General features: G+C 28.3%; 1 protein-coding gene across 3 annotated transcripts in view; it reads right to left on the bottom strand.

Annotated features, from left to right (window-relative positions):
• LOC121114098 (uncharacterized) overlaps positions 1-18448 on the bottom strand; it is a 436583-nt gene that overhangs the window by 332831 nt on the left and 85304 nt on the right. For 2 of the 3 annotated variants that reach the window (XM_071887046.1, XM_071887047.1), the window contains one exon: positions 5586-5640. The exons of the other annotated variant lie outside the window; for it this stretch is intronic. The gene's annotated coding sequence lies outside the window, so the exon portion shown is untranslated. The remainder of the gene's footprint in view (positions 1-5585; positions 5641-18448) is intronic. 3 annotated transcript variants of the gene reach the window in all.

Raw genomic sequence — 18448 nt, 5'->3', positions numbered from 1 at the left:
GGGCTGTTATAATAATAAATACATTATTTCTAGATACATTACATAAAAAAAAAATAACTCATATGGGTCCAGTAAAACAATAAAGACTTTAGAGTCCTGCAGGGCCAAAATAGTACGGTCTAAGGACTCCGTTTTCCCGTTGGTCCTTCCTTTACTAGGTCCATATGAACCCAAAAATTATAATATCAGGATATATAGTAAGAAAGAGTTATACAAATCTGATCAACTCAACTCATTCAGATAACTAAACAATAGAACGCCCTCATTGACGTTCCAGAGCTTCTTGAATAGAGGCTTTGCAATAAAGCAACGACTTAAAGTACATTCGGACTACCTGATACAGGTACCCTACACTCCAGGTATTATTGCTCTGTCAATATTGAGCATCAGCAGGTTTAGAAGATCCTTTGAAGATTCCTGAAGAATAACCCGCGATATTTAACAAAAGACATCTGGATTAGTTATGTGAAACACCCGATCAACATATTCTAAATAATGCAGGATGCCAAATCCCTTCACAAACTCGAAACAAAGTGATTTGGTTATAAATTAGGTTGCTGTGAATTTTTGAAATTTTTACCCAAATGGTTTCTTAACACTTTTTTAAAAATAATAAGACGTCTAATCTGCGAGAAAAATACTTTACTTTTTGTACAATCGAAGTGGATATATTTTATAGTTGCCCTAAAGTAGTCGTTTCTGTAATGAAGTGAAAGATTAAGTGTACAGAGCTTTTAAAATCCGCCAGTTGATTAAAATATGTAGTTGAGTGTATAATAACAGACTTCCTAGAATTAATTTATGAACATAAACAGAGCAGTAACTTTCTTACGCCGTATTTAGTTAAATCATTCAAAAATTATGTTCATATGATGGCCCTTCTTTAATCCACTTTGCTTGTTATATTGCTTGAATAATTTTATATAATCTATTTACATATACGCTCTAGCTTTCTTGTGCTCTACCCCTTTTTTCTTTTATATATATTTTTTTAATATTTTACTTAGGAGTCTTTGAAGATAAAATGTAATCATAAATTAAGTTATTATAACTAGGTTGACATTTAATAAAACATAATGAGAAATTAAAATAATTCTGCATTATTCCGCTTTATATATGAAGAGCATAATAATTTTAAAAAATATTTTCTTCTATATCAATAAAACAAAGTTTATTTTAAGAAAAATGAAAAATAAATAAAGTAATTTTATTTTTTATAAAATTCCTATCTATTTATTTTTATATCTTTTATCATTTTTACAAAAAACAGGGTTCAAAACCAATGTGTATCAATTAAACTAAAGATTTTAACTGAACCATTCAATTAGTTTTGGAAAGAAAAATTCATTTCAAATTGAGAATTTCATTTGTGCATTGTCCTTAATAATTAAAATATGATCTTAATTTGACGAAAAGTGACATAATTGATCCTTCTGAAAAATGAATGTTCAGGTTAGGATCGTATTTCAACTATTATGTACTAAACTTTATCGGAGAATAGTGTAATTGAAGGAGTTCAAAATATAAAATAAGAATTTATTTAAGTAATAATATAAAAAAGATCGAAAAGTGTTAGTTAATCGACCTTCTTCATTTTGATACACATTAAAATTGTTTTGGTGCTTATTATTTATATGATACACGTTTGTTACCTAGGTGATATAGTAGAAACAAAGATGTGCCTACTTATATTAATTGATATCGTTTAGTGTTACTTTGTTTAATTTTTCAACTAATTATTATAGAATACAGAAAAGTAAAATAACGCTCATCATTGAAAATGTACTCATATTTTAGCTTACAAAAATACAAACTATTTTGTAAAAGTGTATCCTCACACTTTTTGACTTCTCTATTCATCATATAGTGCTTTAATAATCAAGCTTATAAAAATCTTCAATATTTTATTTCTTATTTTGATATTAAAGCGTCAAATAAAAAACATATGTTGCATTTTTCATTCAATTTGAATAATTTTATCAATTAATGCATTAATTTTGATAGAGTAAAATTTGCTTACGTGTTTCCACATACTTTACCATATAAATAAATCAAATATTATCACCTTTATTTCAAAAAAATATAAATTTAGTGTATAGTAAGGAATGTCAATTGAGATAGTTTCTCTTATTTGAGGATATTAAGAAAATTCAAATGTTTATTTTTTATGTCATGTCATTTTTTTAAACATAACTCATTTGAGCTGGGTATAATTTTTCATCCAAAATATATCAGGCTTACTAAATTATATAAAAAAAAGTATAGTCAATTTTTATATAATAAGTACTATATTCATTGTTCAAATGTATTAATAGATTAGTTCCTCTAAGTTACGGGTCAATTCAAAAAAGGTTATTACAATGTAAAGAAAGAAGCAAATAAAAAAAGTCAAGTTTTCCTTCAAATATACGTATACAATGGTTTCTTGAGCCGTGAGAAAGGGCAAACACAAAATGTATTATTCTGAAATATGCAAATACAAACTATTTTTAGATTGATTTGAAATCAATTAGCTATAAATATGTTTTGGATGGTTATCAAAATGTATAGAAAGCCAATTTCATTTTGCGTAGGGATTACATTTATTAATTTTAGTAGAAAAATTTTATACAAAAAGTTAGTTACACTATGTTTTTCAGGTATGGAAACTTTAATAAATTAGACACTGAAACAGTTCAATAGTGTCATTTGGGATCTTCATAAATAATCATAATGCATCAACATTTCGTCATATGCTCTAACAGAGGCTCAGAATTCAAATTAAGTTTCTTTCGTTATATTAACATCAATTTTTATAATGATTTTTATTTCTAAAGAACAATTAGTGACACTGAACGTACTGGTTTCATTACCAATTTTGTAAAATACTGTTGTAAACGTTTCAATAACGCATTAAGACTATTGTACCGCTATACCAAATACCACATTAATATTGAATAATAAATTTGTAAGGAAAGTGTTCTGTTTTATATGATGTTGTGTTTTACATAATAACAGGTGCTTATTCCCTGTTTTATTGCTACTTTGATGTTCATTTGTTATAACTGTTTTGTTTTAACATTTTTTTGGGATATGTAAATTAAAAAAACAACACCCATTTATTGTATGATATATCTATCGGAAACAAAAAACTATCAAATTAGTTAATGTAATGTTTGTGTGGAGAAGACGTAGGATATTAATCTACTAATTTATAATTCAATTAAAATACTTTTGAATATACTTAGCATATTAATAGTCCTATGCATATTCCAAATTTAATAATGCACTTATACAAAGAGATAAATTTTCCAAAGTTTGTCCTTTTATTCATAAAGTATACATATTTACTTTATACAAGTGAAGGGACATTTAATTAAATTGTAGGTATGACTTTATTAACAACCTTGTTAGCTATACAAATTATAGTTATGTCAGAAATCAACATGTATTTGACATTTTTTTTATATTGGCTGACAAATTTTACTCAGTTTTCCTAACAAACAATGCTTTACGGTATCATAAAGCAAGTCAAAGCTAGAAATCAAGTTTAATACGCCTATGTTAGCTTGAGCAGACATCTTATCTTATTAATATCTTTTATTTCATCAACATGTCGTTTTTTTAATAACCCAGAAATCATAGTTTTATATTTTTCAGACATTTTCCTGATGACTTATGATTTTTTTTTCGCCTCATGACTTTGGTAACTTTATTGTTTCTTTCGTATAATTTCCTTGGTCAAGAGTTCAAATTTATTGTTTGTCCGTCCTATTTTGACATCCATATCAAATGTAGAGAAATTCATTATTTCTCTTAATCTTATTAAAAAAAAGGCATTACATTCTTATAAAAGGTTCTTGTTTTGTCTTTCAAGATGGCGTACATCAACAAATCTGAAGTGACTTGAAAAATGATCTATACTTTTTTTATGTACTTTGAAACCCTCACAGATTAAAGAATCTTAGTGGAAAAGAACAGCTTAAATCTCATAAAGTTTTATTATATTGGCGGTAAGCAACTCTAATGTCGATCTTCTATCAGCCTGACAAGTACTTACACTTATCATTTGTCTTATTCTACGTCTTTGATGATCAAACACACTTTATATTTCGACGTTTTCTTATCAATAATTAAAGCATAATTATAACAGCTTTGCAAAACAAAAAAACACTGTTCAGATTGCAATTACAAAAAGTAGTCACTTGTACGTGTGATAGCTCTGGAATGTAAAAAAAAAAATTATAACAATAATAATGGATTCGTCATAGCTCATGGACAGCCCGCTCGGGTTATTCTCTTGAACTTGATGTGTGTACGTTCGCGCGCCCGATGATTCCTAGAGAAAGAAATATACTATATGTAAATGGATTTCACCAAAATATTCCTAGGTTAGATGGAGTTGTTGTAATATTATAATGTTTAATTATACTTGATCAGAGCAACTCCATCCTATTAAAGGCACATTAAAAAATATAAAATTACACATAGGACTTTTTGGAAGTTATAAGTGAAAGTCCTTGTTGGACTCAGGTTAGATTGAAGATGGATACTGGAGTAATTCCAGCCTATATCCATACTGGAGACGGAGTATGGAAGATTTGTGTTCATATTTATGTGTTTCATCACTCACTCATAACGACATGCAATTAACCGAAAAAAAAAGTCCTAGAAGCTAAGATGCTCTCTGTCTAAATGTTTATCAAATTGACAGGGTTACCTTAATATTTTTTTAGTTATTTTGGTTATTTCCTACGTACTAGTTCTCATAATTTATACATCTCTACTGGGTGTGTGGAAATTAAGCAGATGTAACTTTACAGACTCATAGCTTGGTTTGAGTAAAGATACTGCTTTTAAATTTTGACAGAAGTTGCACAACTTTTTTCACATCATTTTGCATTAAAACTTTGTTTCTAACTTAATCTAAACAATGATTGAAAATGGAGGCTCTTCGAAAAAAGTTTCAGAGCGGATTACGGTAGTTAATAATTTCTAAGACATTCCCATGAGATTCAGTATATATGACAAGACCGTGTGCAAGGTTATATACATATTGAGAAAGGGAACACAAGTTTCAGAGATAAAAAGAGACCAGGGAGGCAAAAAATAACAAGAACACGAGCTCTGATTGAAGCCAACCCTTCAACATCAGTTAGGAGGCTCTCAAGGGAGTTGATTTTTCTTGAAAAACCATTAGTAGAGCTGTAAATTGTGTGAATTTTTTTGTAATTGGTAATTTCAAGAATGAATTTTCGTTTCCTATGTAGTTTTCATTGTTATTTCAATCCTGAGTGGCACCTAAAAACCTCAAAAAGATTCAAAATGTGATTAGACATTCGCCTATGTTCATAAAAACGGAGAGTAACCTTGATATTTTACTATAGAGATATAATTGGGAGTCCTCAGTGAACTCATAGTAGAATTCGAGATCTACATCGGAGTAATTCTTGACAATGTTCTATTTTTTATCCTTCTCCCCTCTTCCATTGTGACAGCTGATTTCAGCTGATCTCCTCCAAAACATTCTGTCAGAGTTACCATTTTGATTTTCAGTTTCTTATTTTTTAACTTGTGCATTATAGACACGATTTTTTCATACTTACCAGGAGAAAGTTGCTGTTGAAGGACAACGGTAAACTTTAGCCACAAGTTAGTTACCTGAAAAACAAAACAAAAAAACCATCAGCGGAATTTCCACACACCCTGTAGATATAAATGCTGTTCCAACACAAACACATCATATATGGTTTTATAAATATATAATACGTTTATTATTGAATATATATATGAATATAAACTAAAAATAGTTTTTCAAAGAATCTCCCCATGCGAGATAAATATATTGTCTTATCTAATTTTTTTAAATGAAACTAATTTTAAATACATTTACATAAAGATGTATATTCAAATTGTCATAGATTAAACTATAAGTAACGCATGCTTGGATTATAATTATTTAGGATATGAGTTCCATTAGTATTATGCTTGTTCATTCAAAATGAATGCCCGTGTAGAATTTTAAGAAGGTCACATGTAAATTTCTCTATATTAAACGTATAAGATATATAGCTAAAATTATGTACCAAACGTTTAAATGTATGAACATATTGCTATGTATATATAAATCTGCTCCCTGAAGATTTAGCCTTTGTTAAATATTTATAAGCCTCAAGGTCTCTATAAATTTGGGTTTGGAGGCTTTGATATCTTTTTGTAGACGGTATAATAAATAAAAATATAAATGAATAGGAGAAAGTCTTTAATATGACTAACAAAATAAAAATGCATTTTAGTTGTAAAAATGAAAATTAAGCTTATGAATGAGAATATTAAGGAACTGTAACGAAATCATAAACCATTTAATTGTGGATTCAATAGGCTTATTTATTAATAAAAGTTTATATAAAATTTTAAGTACATTTTATAAGAAAGGAAATTATAAATTTATAAGATTTGCAATGTTAGAGGACCGTAACAAATTTAGTGACGAAATACAATTGTTAGATTGATAAAATTTCATAAGCTACGCTATAATTTTTTCACACGTTTTTTGGATACCACAAATGACGTAACTTTTATCATTTTTCCTGGCAACTTTTGCAAATTTTTCTTCTTTTTGTCGAATACAGATTATTAATCTTTAAACTACCACGTGGGGGCATAATACACATTTTCTAAATTTGATTGTTCGTCCTATCGACATCAAAGATGTAAAAATATTTTTCGATACAATATATTATAATTAATTAAATACCAATAAATCCTAGAAAGTAATTTTTTTTCTGTCACAATTGGTTTTGTATCGTTTGCAAGCTCTAAAGTCATGAAGGCCTTAAACATCAGAGATACCACAGTCTGTCTGATCAGAAATCGTTTGGCTGATGGGAAAACCTGAAAGACAAACTCAGGAGTGGAAGACCCACCAAATTGAAACCTGAAGACATACTGGAGGCAATTTAAGGTCAACCCAACGATGAAGATGCCAGAGTAAGCCAAGAAGAAGGTGTTTAGTGAACAAGCTATATCACCAAATATTGTTTTTAATCTTACTATATTCAGATAAATTGGGTTATTTAAATCGTCCTCATACGTACTAGAGGTGCATCGTTCAACTGTGGAAAACGCCATACAAGAGGCTGGAGGAAGGTAGCTAATAAGAATTGACAGGCCTCCTGTGCCAACGTAAAAAAAGCTCAATCTTCAGCAATGTGAGCAACTCTTGAATAATCTTAGACACAACAGCAACCGGGTAAATTTTTTCTCTGATGAAAATACCTTTACCGTTGACACCATCAACAACAAGCAAATAGATTTAAGGGTATGATTTGACAAGGCTGACAATAGCATCAGGAAAGTCACTAGGACTTCCAAAATTGGAAAATTACTATTCCAAAGGGACTTTCATGGGAACAACAAATAAGTTGAAATGAATATATTCCCAAAATAATTCAATAATTTCTTATTCTCTAAAGAATAGTAATATTATGAAAAAAATAAAAATCAATACAAATGAAAATTTTTATTAAATATTAATATTTTATATTTGTATACGTGAATTTCAATTAAAACGATTTAAATTCTAAATAATTGGAAAATTAATGAATAATCAATGGGTAAAACAAATTAATCATATTTACTTTATTTTGTTAAAATACTTATGAATAAGTGATAATTATTTTTTTAAAGTACTAAATCAACATGGGATTTTATAGTACTCCAAAATAAAAAAAATAATCATGTAATGAAACAGATTCAAAATTACGCTTTTTTAATTTGTAAGAGGTTCGTCACTATTTATTTCATTTTTCACGTAGAATTGTGAATTAAAATACTAAAATTCTTGTATAAGTTGAATTCTTGAAAGAAATATTCATCCATATTGAAATTAATCATATTTGTAATTTGGTTTGAGTATATACTGACAATATAATAGTTAAAATATTTGTTTTTCATTTTTAAGTGAATTTATATATAACAAGTGACCAAAAAGTGTTTCACTGCTATGATTTTACCACAAAAACCATGATCAACAGATCAGAATGAGGTTGAACTGGAAAATCTTAAAAACAGATTTTCATTCACTCATTATGAAGATTATATTTTAATTTGGTATATAAATGCTTCAATTACAGCGTCTGGACAAGGTCATAAAACAATACTTACTTTCCAAAAGTAAGTCTTGGACATCCTCCTGTAACCGGATGGCACAGAGGCCTTGAGGCTGGGGATGGTGTTGCTGCAGATTTTATAAGTTATGGACTTAATATGCAACCATATTGTGAAGTAAAAAGGATTCAGATTAGTGGACTGTAGAGGCTAAAAGTCAAAATGACGTCCATTTCCTTTTTGAAACTATTATAACTCTAAGAATATTTGTCTTCTCCACTTTTACTTTTTGTTCCAGTCTACGACTGGATAAAATTTTAAGTTTTTTCGATAATTACTTCACAACTAGACACAAAACTACCAAGAAGCCCAAGGGATGTCCAAATGGCGTCCATACTATTCAAGTTATTATTTCAATAAAAAGTGCAACAAGGAACAATAATTTTTTCTTATTATGTTTGTAGATCTGGGATAGATAGTGACAAAGAAGTATCCTTGAATTCTTTTCTGAATGAAAGTCTAGGACTATACCCAAGATTATCTAATTGACGATAATGAAAATGTACCATCAAATAGCAATCTCCTTCTAGGTCAAATCTCAATGATTTCGTTCTATTCTACCTATGTATTACAAATAACGTATTGAAAGCGTGTATTATTATCTGTATAAGTTTAAAATATTTCAAATTTCCTAGTCGATGCCCGTCTACTTTCTCTTATATACACATTAAATATATTCGTTTCAGATCATGATAATGTTTTGTTTGGTAAGGAAGATACTATGTACAATATAGTCACCCTCTCACTTACAAACAGGCCGTGCAACTTCACACAATGTATTCTCTGCAAAACCCACCCCACCACCATTTTCCGAACGACAAGCTGAAAAAGACAAAGCACTCAGTTCATTCCATCTATTCATAGATAAATTCATCATAGAAAATATTATAACCTGCACAAATTCAGAAGCTCATCGATAAAGAAATGATGATAGTTTTACTGTAAGTAAAAATGATCTACTGAAATTTTTTGCTATTTCTTACGGCCGAGGAGTTATGGGAAAAGGCACACCAGCTAAAGCAATATGGTCTAAAAATTGAAGCTGCCCTATTATTCAAAATATGATGTCCGGAGATAGTCATTATGATATATTGAGGTACATCAGATTTGATAAAAAGCCAACTAGATCTGATCGCCTGACAAATGAGAAATTTGCCTTATTTTCTACCATTTGGGATCGATTTATTGAGAACTGTCAAACAAAATATATTCCAAATGACTGTATTAATATTGATGAGCAACTCTTCCCTACGAAAGCAAGATGCCGTTTCAGACAATGTATTGCAAGCAAACCGGATAAGTTTGGAATAAAATTTTGGCTCGCTGTAGATTTAAAAATTAGGTACCTCCTCAAAGTATTTCCATACCTAAGAAAGGATCAACAGCAGCCGACCAATGCATTTGCGTCTGAACATATCGTTATGAAATTGATGCAGCAATATTTGGGAAAAGAGCAGGACATAATGTGGGACAAATTTTTCACTTCTATAAAGGTTAAAAAAACGATGGACAGCAAAATTTCACAAAATTTCCATAAAAACGATGGCCCCTTCAAGTGTTTTAAAACCTTTTGGATTTTACTGGAGTCAACTGTAACATTCTGTACAAAGAAGTTACTGGTGTAAAGATTAGCTGGCGAGAATATATTAAGAAAATAATTGAAGAACTTGTTGAAAATGACGCTGAACCTCTTTGCAACGAAATCGGTGTGGAAATTTTTGAAACCAACGAAGAAAGAAATCATCAGTCCGTTATGCTCCAGAGCCAAACTAAATAGAATAAAGGATAGATGCAGTCAAGGATAAAGATTTGTATGTGGAAAATGTGTTTCCAGCAATTATGTAAAATTTTATTCCTTAAGGAAATATGTGGTTTCTTATATTGAGAGCAAAATTAATAAATAAACAAGACAGTCAAAAAAGTGTTATTCTATTTTTATAGAAGTTAAAAATAAATATATTTTTTTATAAGGTTTTGATGTAGAAATATATTGTAATGTATCAATAAAAATGTATCATTGAGTAAAAACCTAACAAATTTATTATTATTAGATTATATTTTTACACTGTTATGTAGAAGAACGTCAAAGACCTCCGCCGTACTCTGAGGTAGGTGTATAATCGCCGGGCTTATAGTGTTAAAGTCTTGGTCTTGATTTTTCTGGAATATGAAATTTTAATTGAACAATTAGCTGATGTATTATGCAATATGATCACCCTCGGCATTGATCACCAACTGTAAACGGAACATTACGGCTGTTAAGGTTTTTATTACATATTTTTCGCTGAAGCAGGACATTTTCCCCTTCACAAAGTTTCTGAAAACTGCCACTCCCAAATTTTTAAACCATATATTAAACATATTTATAGGTCTGTTTTGTGTGTAATTATGGAATCCAAAAACAGTCGAGCAAATTAGTCTGTAATTTAGCAAGTAGACCTATAAAATAGATGAGCATGCTCCTATGATATTTTTTCGGCCTCTGAGGTGTATAAGAGTCTGTTTTTGAATAAAATAAAACCTTATTTGCTTTATCTCTTTCAATATCTCTTGCCTTTTCTCTATTTCTTCCCTACTCCCTCTGTATCTTTTTACATCTGTTCTCTGTTTCTGCACTTCTAGGTTTATTCTTTGTTTTCTTTCTTATAGCTTCATGCTTTGTGTCTATGCCCCTTTATTCGGGGCTGCAATGCAGGTACCGTCTGCAAGTTTATATATTAAAAACCTATTTATATAGCTCTATCGATAATTTTGTACTAAGCCACCCCCACTAACCTCCCACTACCCCCCAAATGATGAAAGGTAGAATTGCTCCTATCCCTGACTATTAAATACAAATTTAACCCAATACTAGTGATAATTATTCAGGACATATTCCTTGATATACTTCCTACTCCATAGATAAATGTTATTGCATCCAAGAGATCAACTCTTGCTATGCCCTTCTTATAATTTGGAAACCCTGTCAGAAAATGTCAGGATTATATATCTTTTTTTAAATTAGTTTTAATGTATTTTCTTAGAAAATGGATATATTTTAAACTGTCTCTAAAATGTTGTTAACAGTGAGATATTTTGTATAAAAATAAAACCCCACTTGCACGAGTTTCATTATTTAACAATCTAACTCCAAAATGAAATAGAAGTGTAAAAAAGGAACGGAAATGATGAAAAGTTGAGTTGGAGCTACATCAAGGATCACAAAACATTTCAAATTGTAATTTATTACGTAGTTTTTTTTTACTTTACTTGATATTGGCCTTTCCTAGGAACCATTATTATCATTTGAACCCAGCTCTCAATTTAAGGTGAGGCTGAGTAATACAGCGCCCAAATAAATAATTTATACCTTTCTTTTTTGAATAATATTAAGAAAAGTACTTCAGACGACAGATAAAAATGATTTGTTAAATACTGCATGTAGATTTGAAATATTTATACTTATATGTGGTGGTAATTAATTATTCTATCGCCTTTAATGGGTTAAGTACAGATATAAAAAAAGTTGGGTTGAAAAAAAATACGGAAGACACTCTGAATTGTAGTTCAAACAATTTAAAAATTGAAATTGCCTAATTTATATTAAATATTTTTTCGTATAAAAATGAATCTACGAGTCTCAAAATTTGTAAATATATTTTATTGTCATTTTTATACTACCTATATTTAAAAAAGTAAGATGAGAAGATAAAAAAATGTAATGATACCAAGTACAGTACACATTAAAATCATTACCGATAGTTTACAACAACAAAATTAAAAACAATCATTTTAAAGAAAAAAAACTGTAATTATAAAATAAGTTGACTTAAATTTGCAACAATAAAGTTTTAAGTATAAAATAAGCAATTCAAAATTAACTTAAAGGTTAACTTAAATATGCTTAAAGGTAAAAATAAGTGTATGTTATGCATGGTACATTTATATTTCAAATATTATTTCATCTTAAATTACCCTTCTGTAAATATGACAAAATTATTTTTAAACCCTTTATGTTTTTTGTTTTTTTCAAATATGCAAGATACCAAAAAAAACAACCTTTCTATATTATGTTTAAGTAAAATGAGTCAAATAGTATTTTTTACATCAGAAACAACACAGTAATCCTATGCTATTTATGTAATACACACGAACTAGCTTTGTTGTACTTTGCCAGCTGTTATTTTCTTGTTCTTATTGATTTTCCTTTAATATTTTCACATAAGAGTATTTGAAGTTTAAAATATGATGATGGATGTCATACTATAAGGAAATGTGTTCGTACATTATATTCTTTTAATTATAATTTAATTTTTGTTCACCATTTGTATTTTATATATTTATGTTGAATAAAATAATATATTTAAAAAAAAAAAAAACCTTATGTAAGTCTGAGTAGATTTTAGTTATCATTTTTTTGTTATATTACTTCAATGAAATGTTTGATAAAATTATTTTCAGAACAAAAAAAACGTTTAAAGGTTAGAGAAGACTAGTGAAAATATTTTTTTTAAGAATGTTAACTTAATTAAAAAGGTTTTTTTTTAAATAATAGAAAATATACCTGCATGTCATGGGAAAGAAAAAAGGATAACTTCAAGTTATTTTGAGAATAAAGAATACCCTAATTCTTTCAAAAGAATGATGATTTTTTTTTGAGGGGGAGGGAGAGTAATTTAAACAGTATAATTTATATTTAATTTCCACTAAATTTGTATATTATTAGTATTCCACTATAATACGCATTAAATTATCTATTGTTCACAACGAACAAATACAAAGTTTAACATTATACATGTACTAACTAAAAAAAGAAGAAAAACTTCTAACAATGGGTATTTTAAACCATAAATAAATATAATTATACATATTTTCAATTCAGTAGATTTTTTTAAAGTTATAAAATATTGATATACAAGTGAAAACGAATTTTAGTACTGTAATAAGTCTTCCATAATTCCAATTTATAGAAATGCTTTAAAAATTTAAAAGGTAAAATAGTTTTATTACTAACAGGTTGTAAAGTTACAATTAAAAATATTTAGAAAAGAAAATATTTTTAAATTGTTTTTTATAGTACTCTCTAGGTGAAATTAGATACCTTTAAAGAAGAGTATCTTTTTATAAGGTACAAGGAACTCGAATGAACTTTTTGAAAAAAATAAGTTTTATAGAACGACACATAACTTGTCATTAATAATAGGTTGGGGAATAAATACTTTAGTATTTATTCCCTTTATTGAAATGCTTTATGAGAAAAATTACAATCATCCGATTTAAACCAAGTATGCACGTTTCTGTTGACAACAAGAATCCAACTTCATAATGCCTTCTAGGACAACCAATTTTCATAGGCATCTATTGGGGACAAATTTGTACATCCAAACGTATTGGCAATAGACAGGAAAAGGTCGTAGTCTCTTGATGCCAGTTAAGGTGAAAGCATAAGAACTTCCATCCGAGCTCTGGAGCTACTGGCGCGTCATTAAACAAGTCTGCGATCTGGAATTCAATTGATGATGCCTTGTTGTCTCCTATTCACCAATGCTGGCCGCTTCTGTTCGATTGATAGCTTCAAACGATCGAGTTCTTCAAAGTAGAGAGCAGAATTGAGCTGGGGAAATAATCGCTCAAACCACTGTTGTGCAACAAAAACTCAATAAAATATTAGCCCCGTCTACATTGAAAATTTCCTTGGTTGCTTTTGACGCGTTTTTCTCTTTCAAGTAGTAAAAATGTACAATTTAGCGAATATCTTCTGTTGATACCTACATACTCTACTTACGATCGTACTTAGTACTTACTTAGTATCGACTGAACCGACTAACTACAAAACTGTTCAATAAGCGTTTGCAGTATATCTTTACAACGCTTTATTGTATGATCGGATGTGCCCAATAATGAACAAGATATATTTAATTTAAAAAAAGAGCGAGAAATGAGAAATGTCATTTTCCGTAACCTAATATTTAAATGTTATCCTTCAAAAATGGCTCCTCTCTATTAAAAAAAATAATAATAACCATGAAGCCTGTACACATATACTGCGTATAGTCTGCAACTTTCTGAAGTATATGACAATAAAATTTTTGAATTTTTAAAAAAATAAATAAAAAAATATTGTTCTTATATAAAATTTCAACTCATTTGTGCAAAAATATTAATATTTTAGAATTATTTTTAAACTTTTTTTTACTTTTTCTCTTTATTATTGAGAATGAACAGATCGATTTTTTTTTTCAAACAACAGTTTTAAACGGAATTCTGGAAGAAAAATAAATTGAGAAGCTATTCTCTTAAACTTAGGTTTGTGCCCAGGTGATTTCTAGAGAAATAAATATACTTTATGTATAAGGATTTCCCCCAAAGATTCCTAGGTTAGATGGAGTAATTATAATACTATCATATTTACCTATACTTAATCAGTGCAACTCCATCTAACCAATTAAAGAACCATTAAATGATAATGTAATTTTTTTGGAAATAGAAATGTCGATTCACAAAATTGGAGAGAAAAACTAAAAAAAGTTTAAAATTAATCAATGTCTGGTTAAAAAAAATTAACTTTTTAAATCGTTAAATATTAAAATCAATAAATATGTAACAGCTTTCAAAAGTTTTGGAAATAATTTCCACAAAAAAGTTTTGTTTTTACAAGCGTTTATTTCAATGTAATGTGCTATTTATTTACAAAAAATTACTATCAATAGTCAAATATGTTAATTAAAAAATTATCTATGTGTTAAAGTTAAGCTTTTATTTTATGGATTATTTACTTACTAAAAAAAAATGATATATTTTGAAGTAAGTAGTCCATTAAAATGCTTATATATTTCAAAAATTTCCTCTTAATATTTACCTACTCCTTGACAGTTTAATTAAATTCTTTTTAAGAAATATATGATCAAAATTCTTTGAAAAATATAATTTGCATACATTTTAAATTTTATCGTCTACTTTCATTTTTGAATGTGTTAAATCTGATTATCCATTTATTCCTCTCCTTTTAAAAAAATCAAATATAAGTAAATGATTTTTTCTATTTTTAAATAAATATATATATTTTTTTAAACAAGAATTTTTTTTTATAGTATTTATTATAAAGTTTTTGGGTAATTTAAGGGAGTGTCTCCTCTTTACAACTCAATAATTATAAAAAAATATTTTCTAAGTCCTTTTGAGATAGTAATGCTGCAGGCTGAACCTGATTTGTTAACTGTCTAAATGTGAACTAAACACATCTTGTCTCTTATCCAATATAAAGTTATTGATGATTTGAACAACAATTGATCTTTCCAATGTTATTTAGTTTTATTACAGATGCATAATTTATTAAAAAATCGTGTTCAATTAATAATATCATTTTTGAGCAGATCTTAAACCTCAAATTAGATTTTTATAAAAGTGCCATTGATAATTAAGCCATCTTCTTAAAGCTCAAAATTCAGAATCAAAGCTAAAAACACGTCATAATTTAGAAAAATGAAAATACAAACATACATTCGACTTGGAATTAATGTTAAAAAAATTCGAATCTCGGTCATGATTTGTTAATATATTAGCGCTGTTCTTGAGTTATACTAGGGCTATGCTGCAACCTTAAAAAAATGAAATAAATCTTAACTGCCAAAACTTCCAAAAGACACCATACAATGAAGTCCATAAAACTCAGTTAAGATTTATTCCGTGATATTTCCTAGTCTTTACCATTGCCTGCCTCGATTAACAATCACAAAGAGAGGGGGGTCAAGTGAAAGTATTATCAATCTTAGAAATACAAAAAAATTTCCAAACCCTTAATATTATTTTACATGTCGAGTGAATAATTATAAACTGTTTTATTATTATTTTTCCACCCCCTCTCCTTTTGCGTATTGAAGATAACCACTTCGGCAAAATACTACATTTCTAAAATATGTATCGAAGGGAAGGCGCAAGGTTCTCTGATACTTTTGTCAACTCGTATCTGGTCCTGGCGTATTTGAAAAACAAAAAAATGTTTTTTACTTCACAAATATGAAGTACTAGGAACGGATTACCCAGTGTTAATCTGGCCAGGAAGGATTGGGAAATCATAATTAACAATGGATGAAATAATTATTAATAAATGAAAAATTATTCAAACAATATTTATGTTTACTACATATGATAATAATTATAACATGAATGTTATGTTGTTTTCGAAAAAGATCCTGACAATACTAATTCTCTTGTTATGAGAATAACAATATAGCGGGAAATTGACTATATTTGATAGCTTCATATGCTAATCCCACTATATCAATTCGGTTATGTAAGGTAATCCGCACATTTTCATCATCATATCACATCATAGCATCCCTTCCCAAATAATCTAATCTAAATACTATTGGCTCTTGTAACCTTTGTAGTATAATTATGATTTAGAAAAATGTATATACTTTGATATAAACATAAAATAACACACCGACATATATGTATAAAAAAATTGAAAAGGATAAGAAGTTTATATTTTAATTATAATGAAAAATTGCAAAATCGAAATTGGCAAAGAAAAAAACTTTTTTAGTACTAATTTTGAAAAAAGAACAACTAACATTTTTCATTTAGTTGCTTTCTTAGACCCTAGTCACTTTTTGATTTATAAATCAAGCACCTATATATCTAGTCTTTTTGATCTCCATAGAAAAGGTTTTTCTTTTTGGGTATAGCCTAATCCCCCTTAAATGAACCCGCCCAAAATTGGAACCCTTATTTGAACCAGATTCAAAAGAAGAATCTATGCAAAATGTCAGTCTCCTAGATTCAACAGTGCGGGCACGCATAAAGGACACACACACAATCTCTATTTTATGCTTACAGAAAAGTATAATGATTAATTCATAATCTTATTGGAATTGATTAATAATTTAAATGATATAATATTTTTATATTAATAATTTCTATATTAATAAAAAAAAGTTTGTCTGTACTTATATGTCTATCATTTCCGTAAAGTGATTTTTGATTGTATTTTGATGACTGCATAGATACTTGATACAAGCTATAATAATAAAATTAAACTTGCGCATCATAATAGAACTTATATTGTCATCCTGGTTACAATGACCTATTTTCAATTTTACTCTACGACAACTATCTCTTTTTGACATTTTTCGGACTTGAAGTTTTTTGACTTTTCCTAAATAGACCTTAATATTAGATTTAAAAAAATTTCAATTTTGCTGAAAATTACTTGTGATTTTGATCAACTGCTATAAAAGGGAAAAATGGCATTGGTGGGAATAGTTAAAAAAAAGAAGTTGAATTAAAAACCCTGTATTTCTCCAAGAAAGACAAAAGAAAATTTATTCGTGAATGTTTGCATATACACCAATCACCTCATTATTTTTTATCCTCCAAAAAGAGAGCAAAAATATGGTATTTATGATTACAATTCATAAAAACGCTTATTTAAGAAATTGAAATAACAAGAAACTAAATATTATGATTAATTACAATGCAATTAAAGGAGGTGTAGATAACCTCAAAATATTATAGGAACTTAAGCTGCAAAGTAGTCACTTCTTGATGTCCTCTTATTATATTCCACAACATCAATAATATATCAGCTAATAATTCCTTTGCAATATGGGACAATGCCAAACCAGATTGGCTTGTAGGAAAAAAGTACATAAGAAGGCTTTTCCTTGGATCATTTCAGCAAACTTCTTGTAGAATCACAAGTTGCAAGGAGAAAAAGGCTTCCACGTACAGAACTGTCAAAGGCTATTGTTAAAGCTATTCAAGAGAGATTAAATTTTTTAAAAACTCAGGATATTAGTACAATATCAGTAAAAAGAAGAGCATGTCAATTGTCTCACTCCCAAAAAGACTGTAAAATAAGTTCGTCACGTTCAAAATACATCTGTTAAGCCAAAAGTAGGATTTATTTCTTTAATCAAACATGTTTAAGCTTTTTATGGTGTTATTGTACATTTTCAATTGTATTGTTTTTTGTACCAATTATTAGTAAATTAAAGAAAAATGAAAAAAATTTATGTGACTTAGAATTAAATTTGTTTTTTATAATTACTGTATATAGAATTCATAAATATTAAAATTAAAAAATAGTTATAATATTGTTGATTCATCTTGTAAAATATAATTTATCTTTAACTTAAAAAAATACGGTATTTAAAGTAAATATTTAAAAGTAGGTCATTTTGACCCGTAAAATAAAGTTGTTTTTAAAAAGTAAGAAGACCACAAAAGGGTTAAAGAAGAAAATGCAATTGATTATATGTGTATAGAATTGTAAAAGATAGGTATGTAAAAATAAATAAAATCTTTGCAGCGTTTA

The sequence above is a fragment of the Lepeophtheirus salmonis genome, chromosome 3 (assembly GCF_016086655.4).
Source record: "Lepeophtheirus salmonis chromosome 3, UVic_Lsal_1.4, whole genome shotgun sequence".
NCBI classification, from domain to species: Eukaryota; Metazoa; Arthropoda; class Copepoda; order Siphonostomatoida; family Caligidae; genus Lepeophtheirus; species Lepeophtheirus salmonis.
This window is presented reverse-complemented; position numbering and strand designations above follow the sequence as displayed.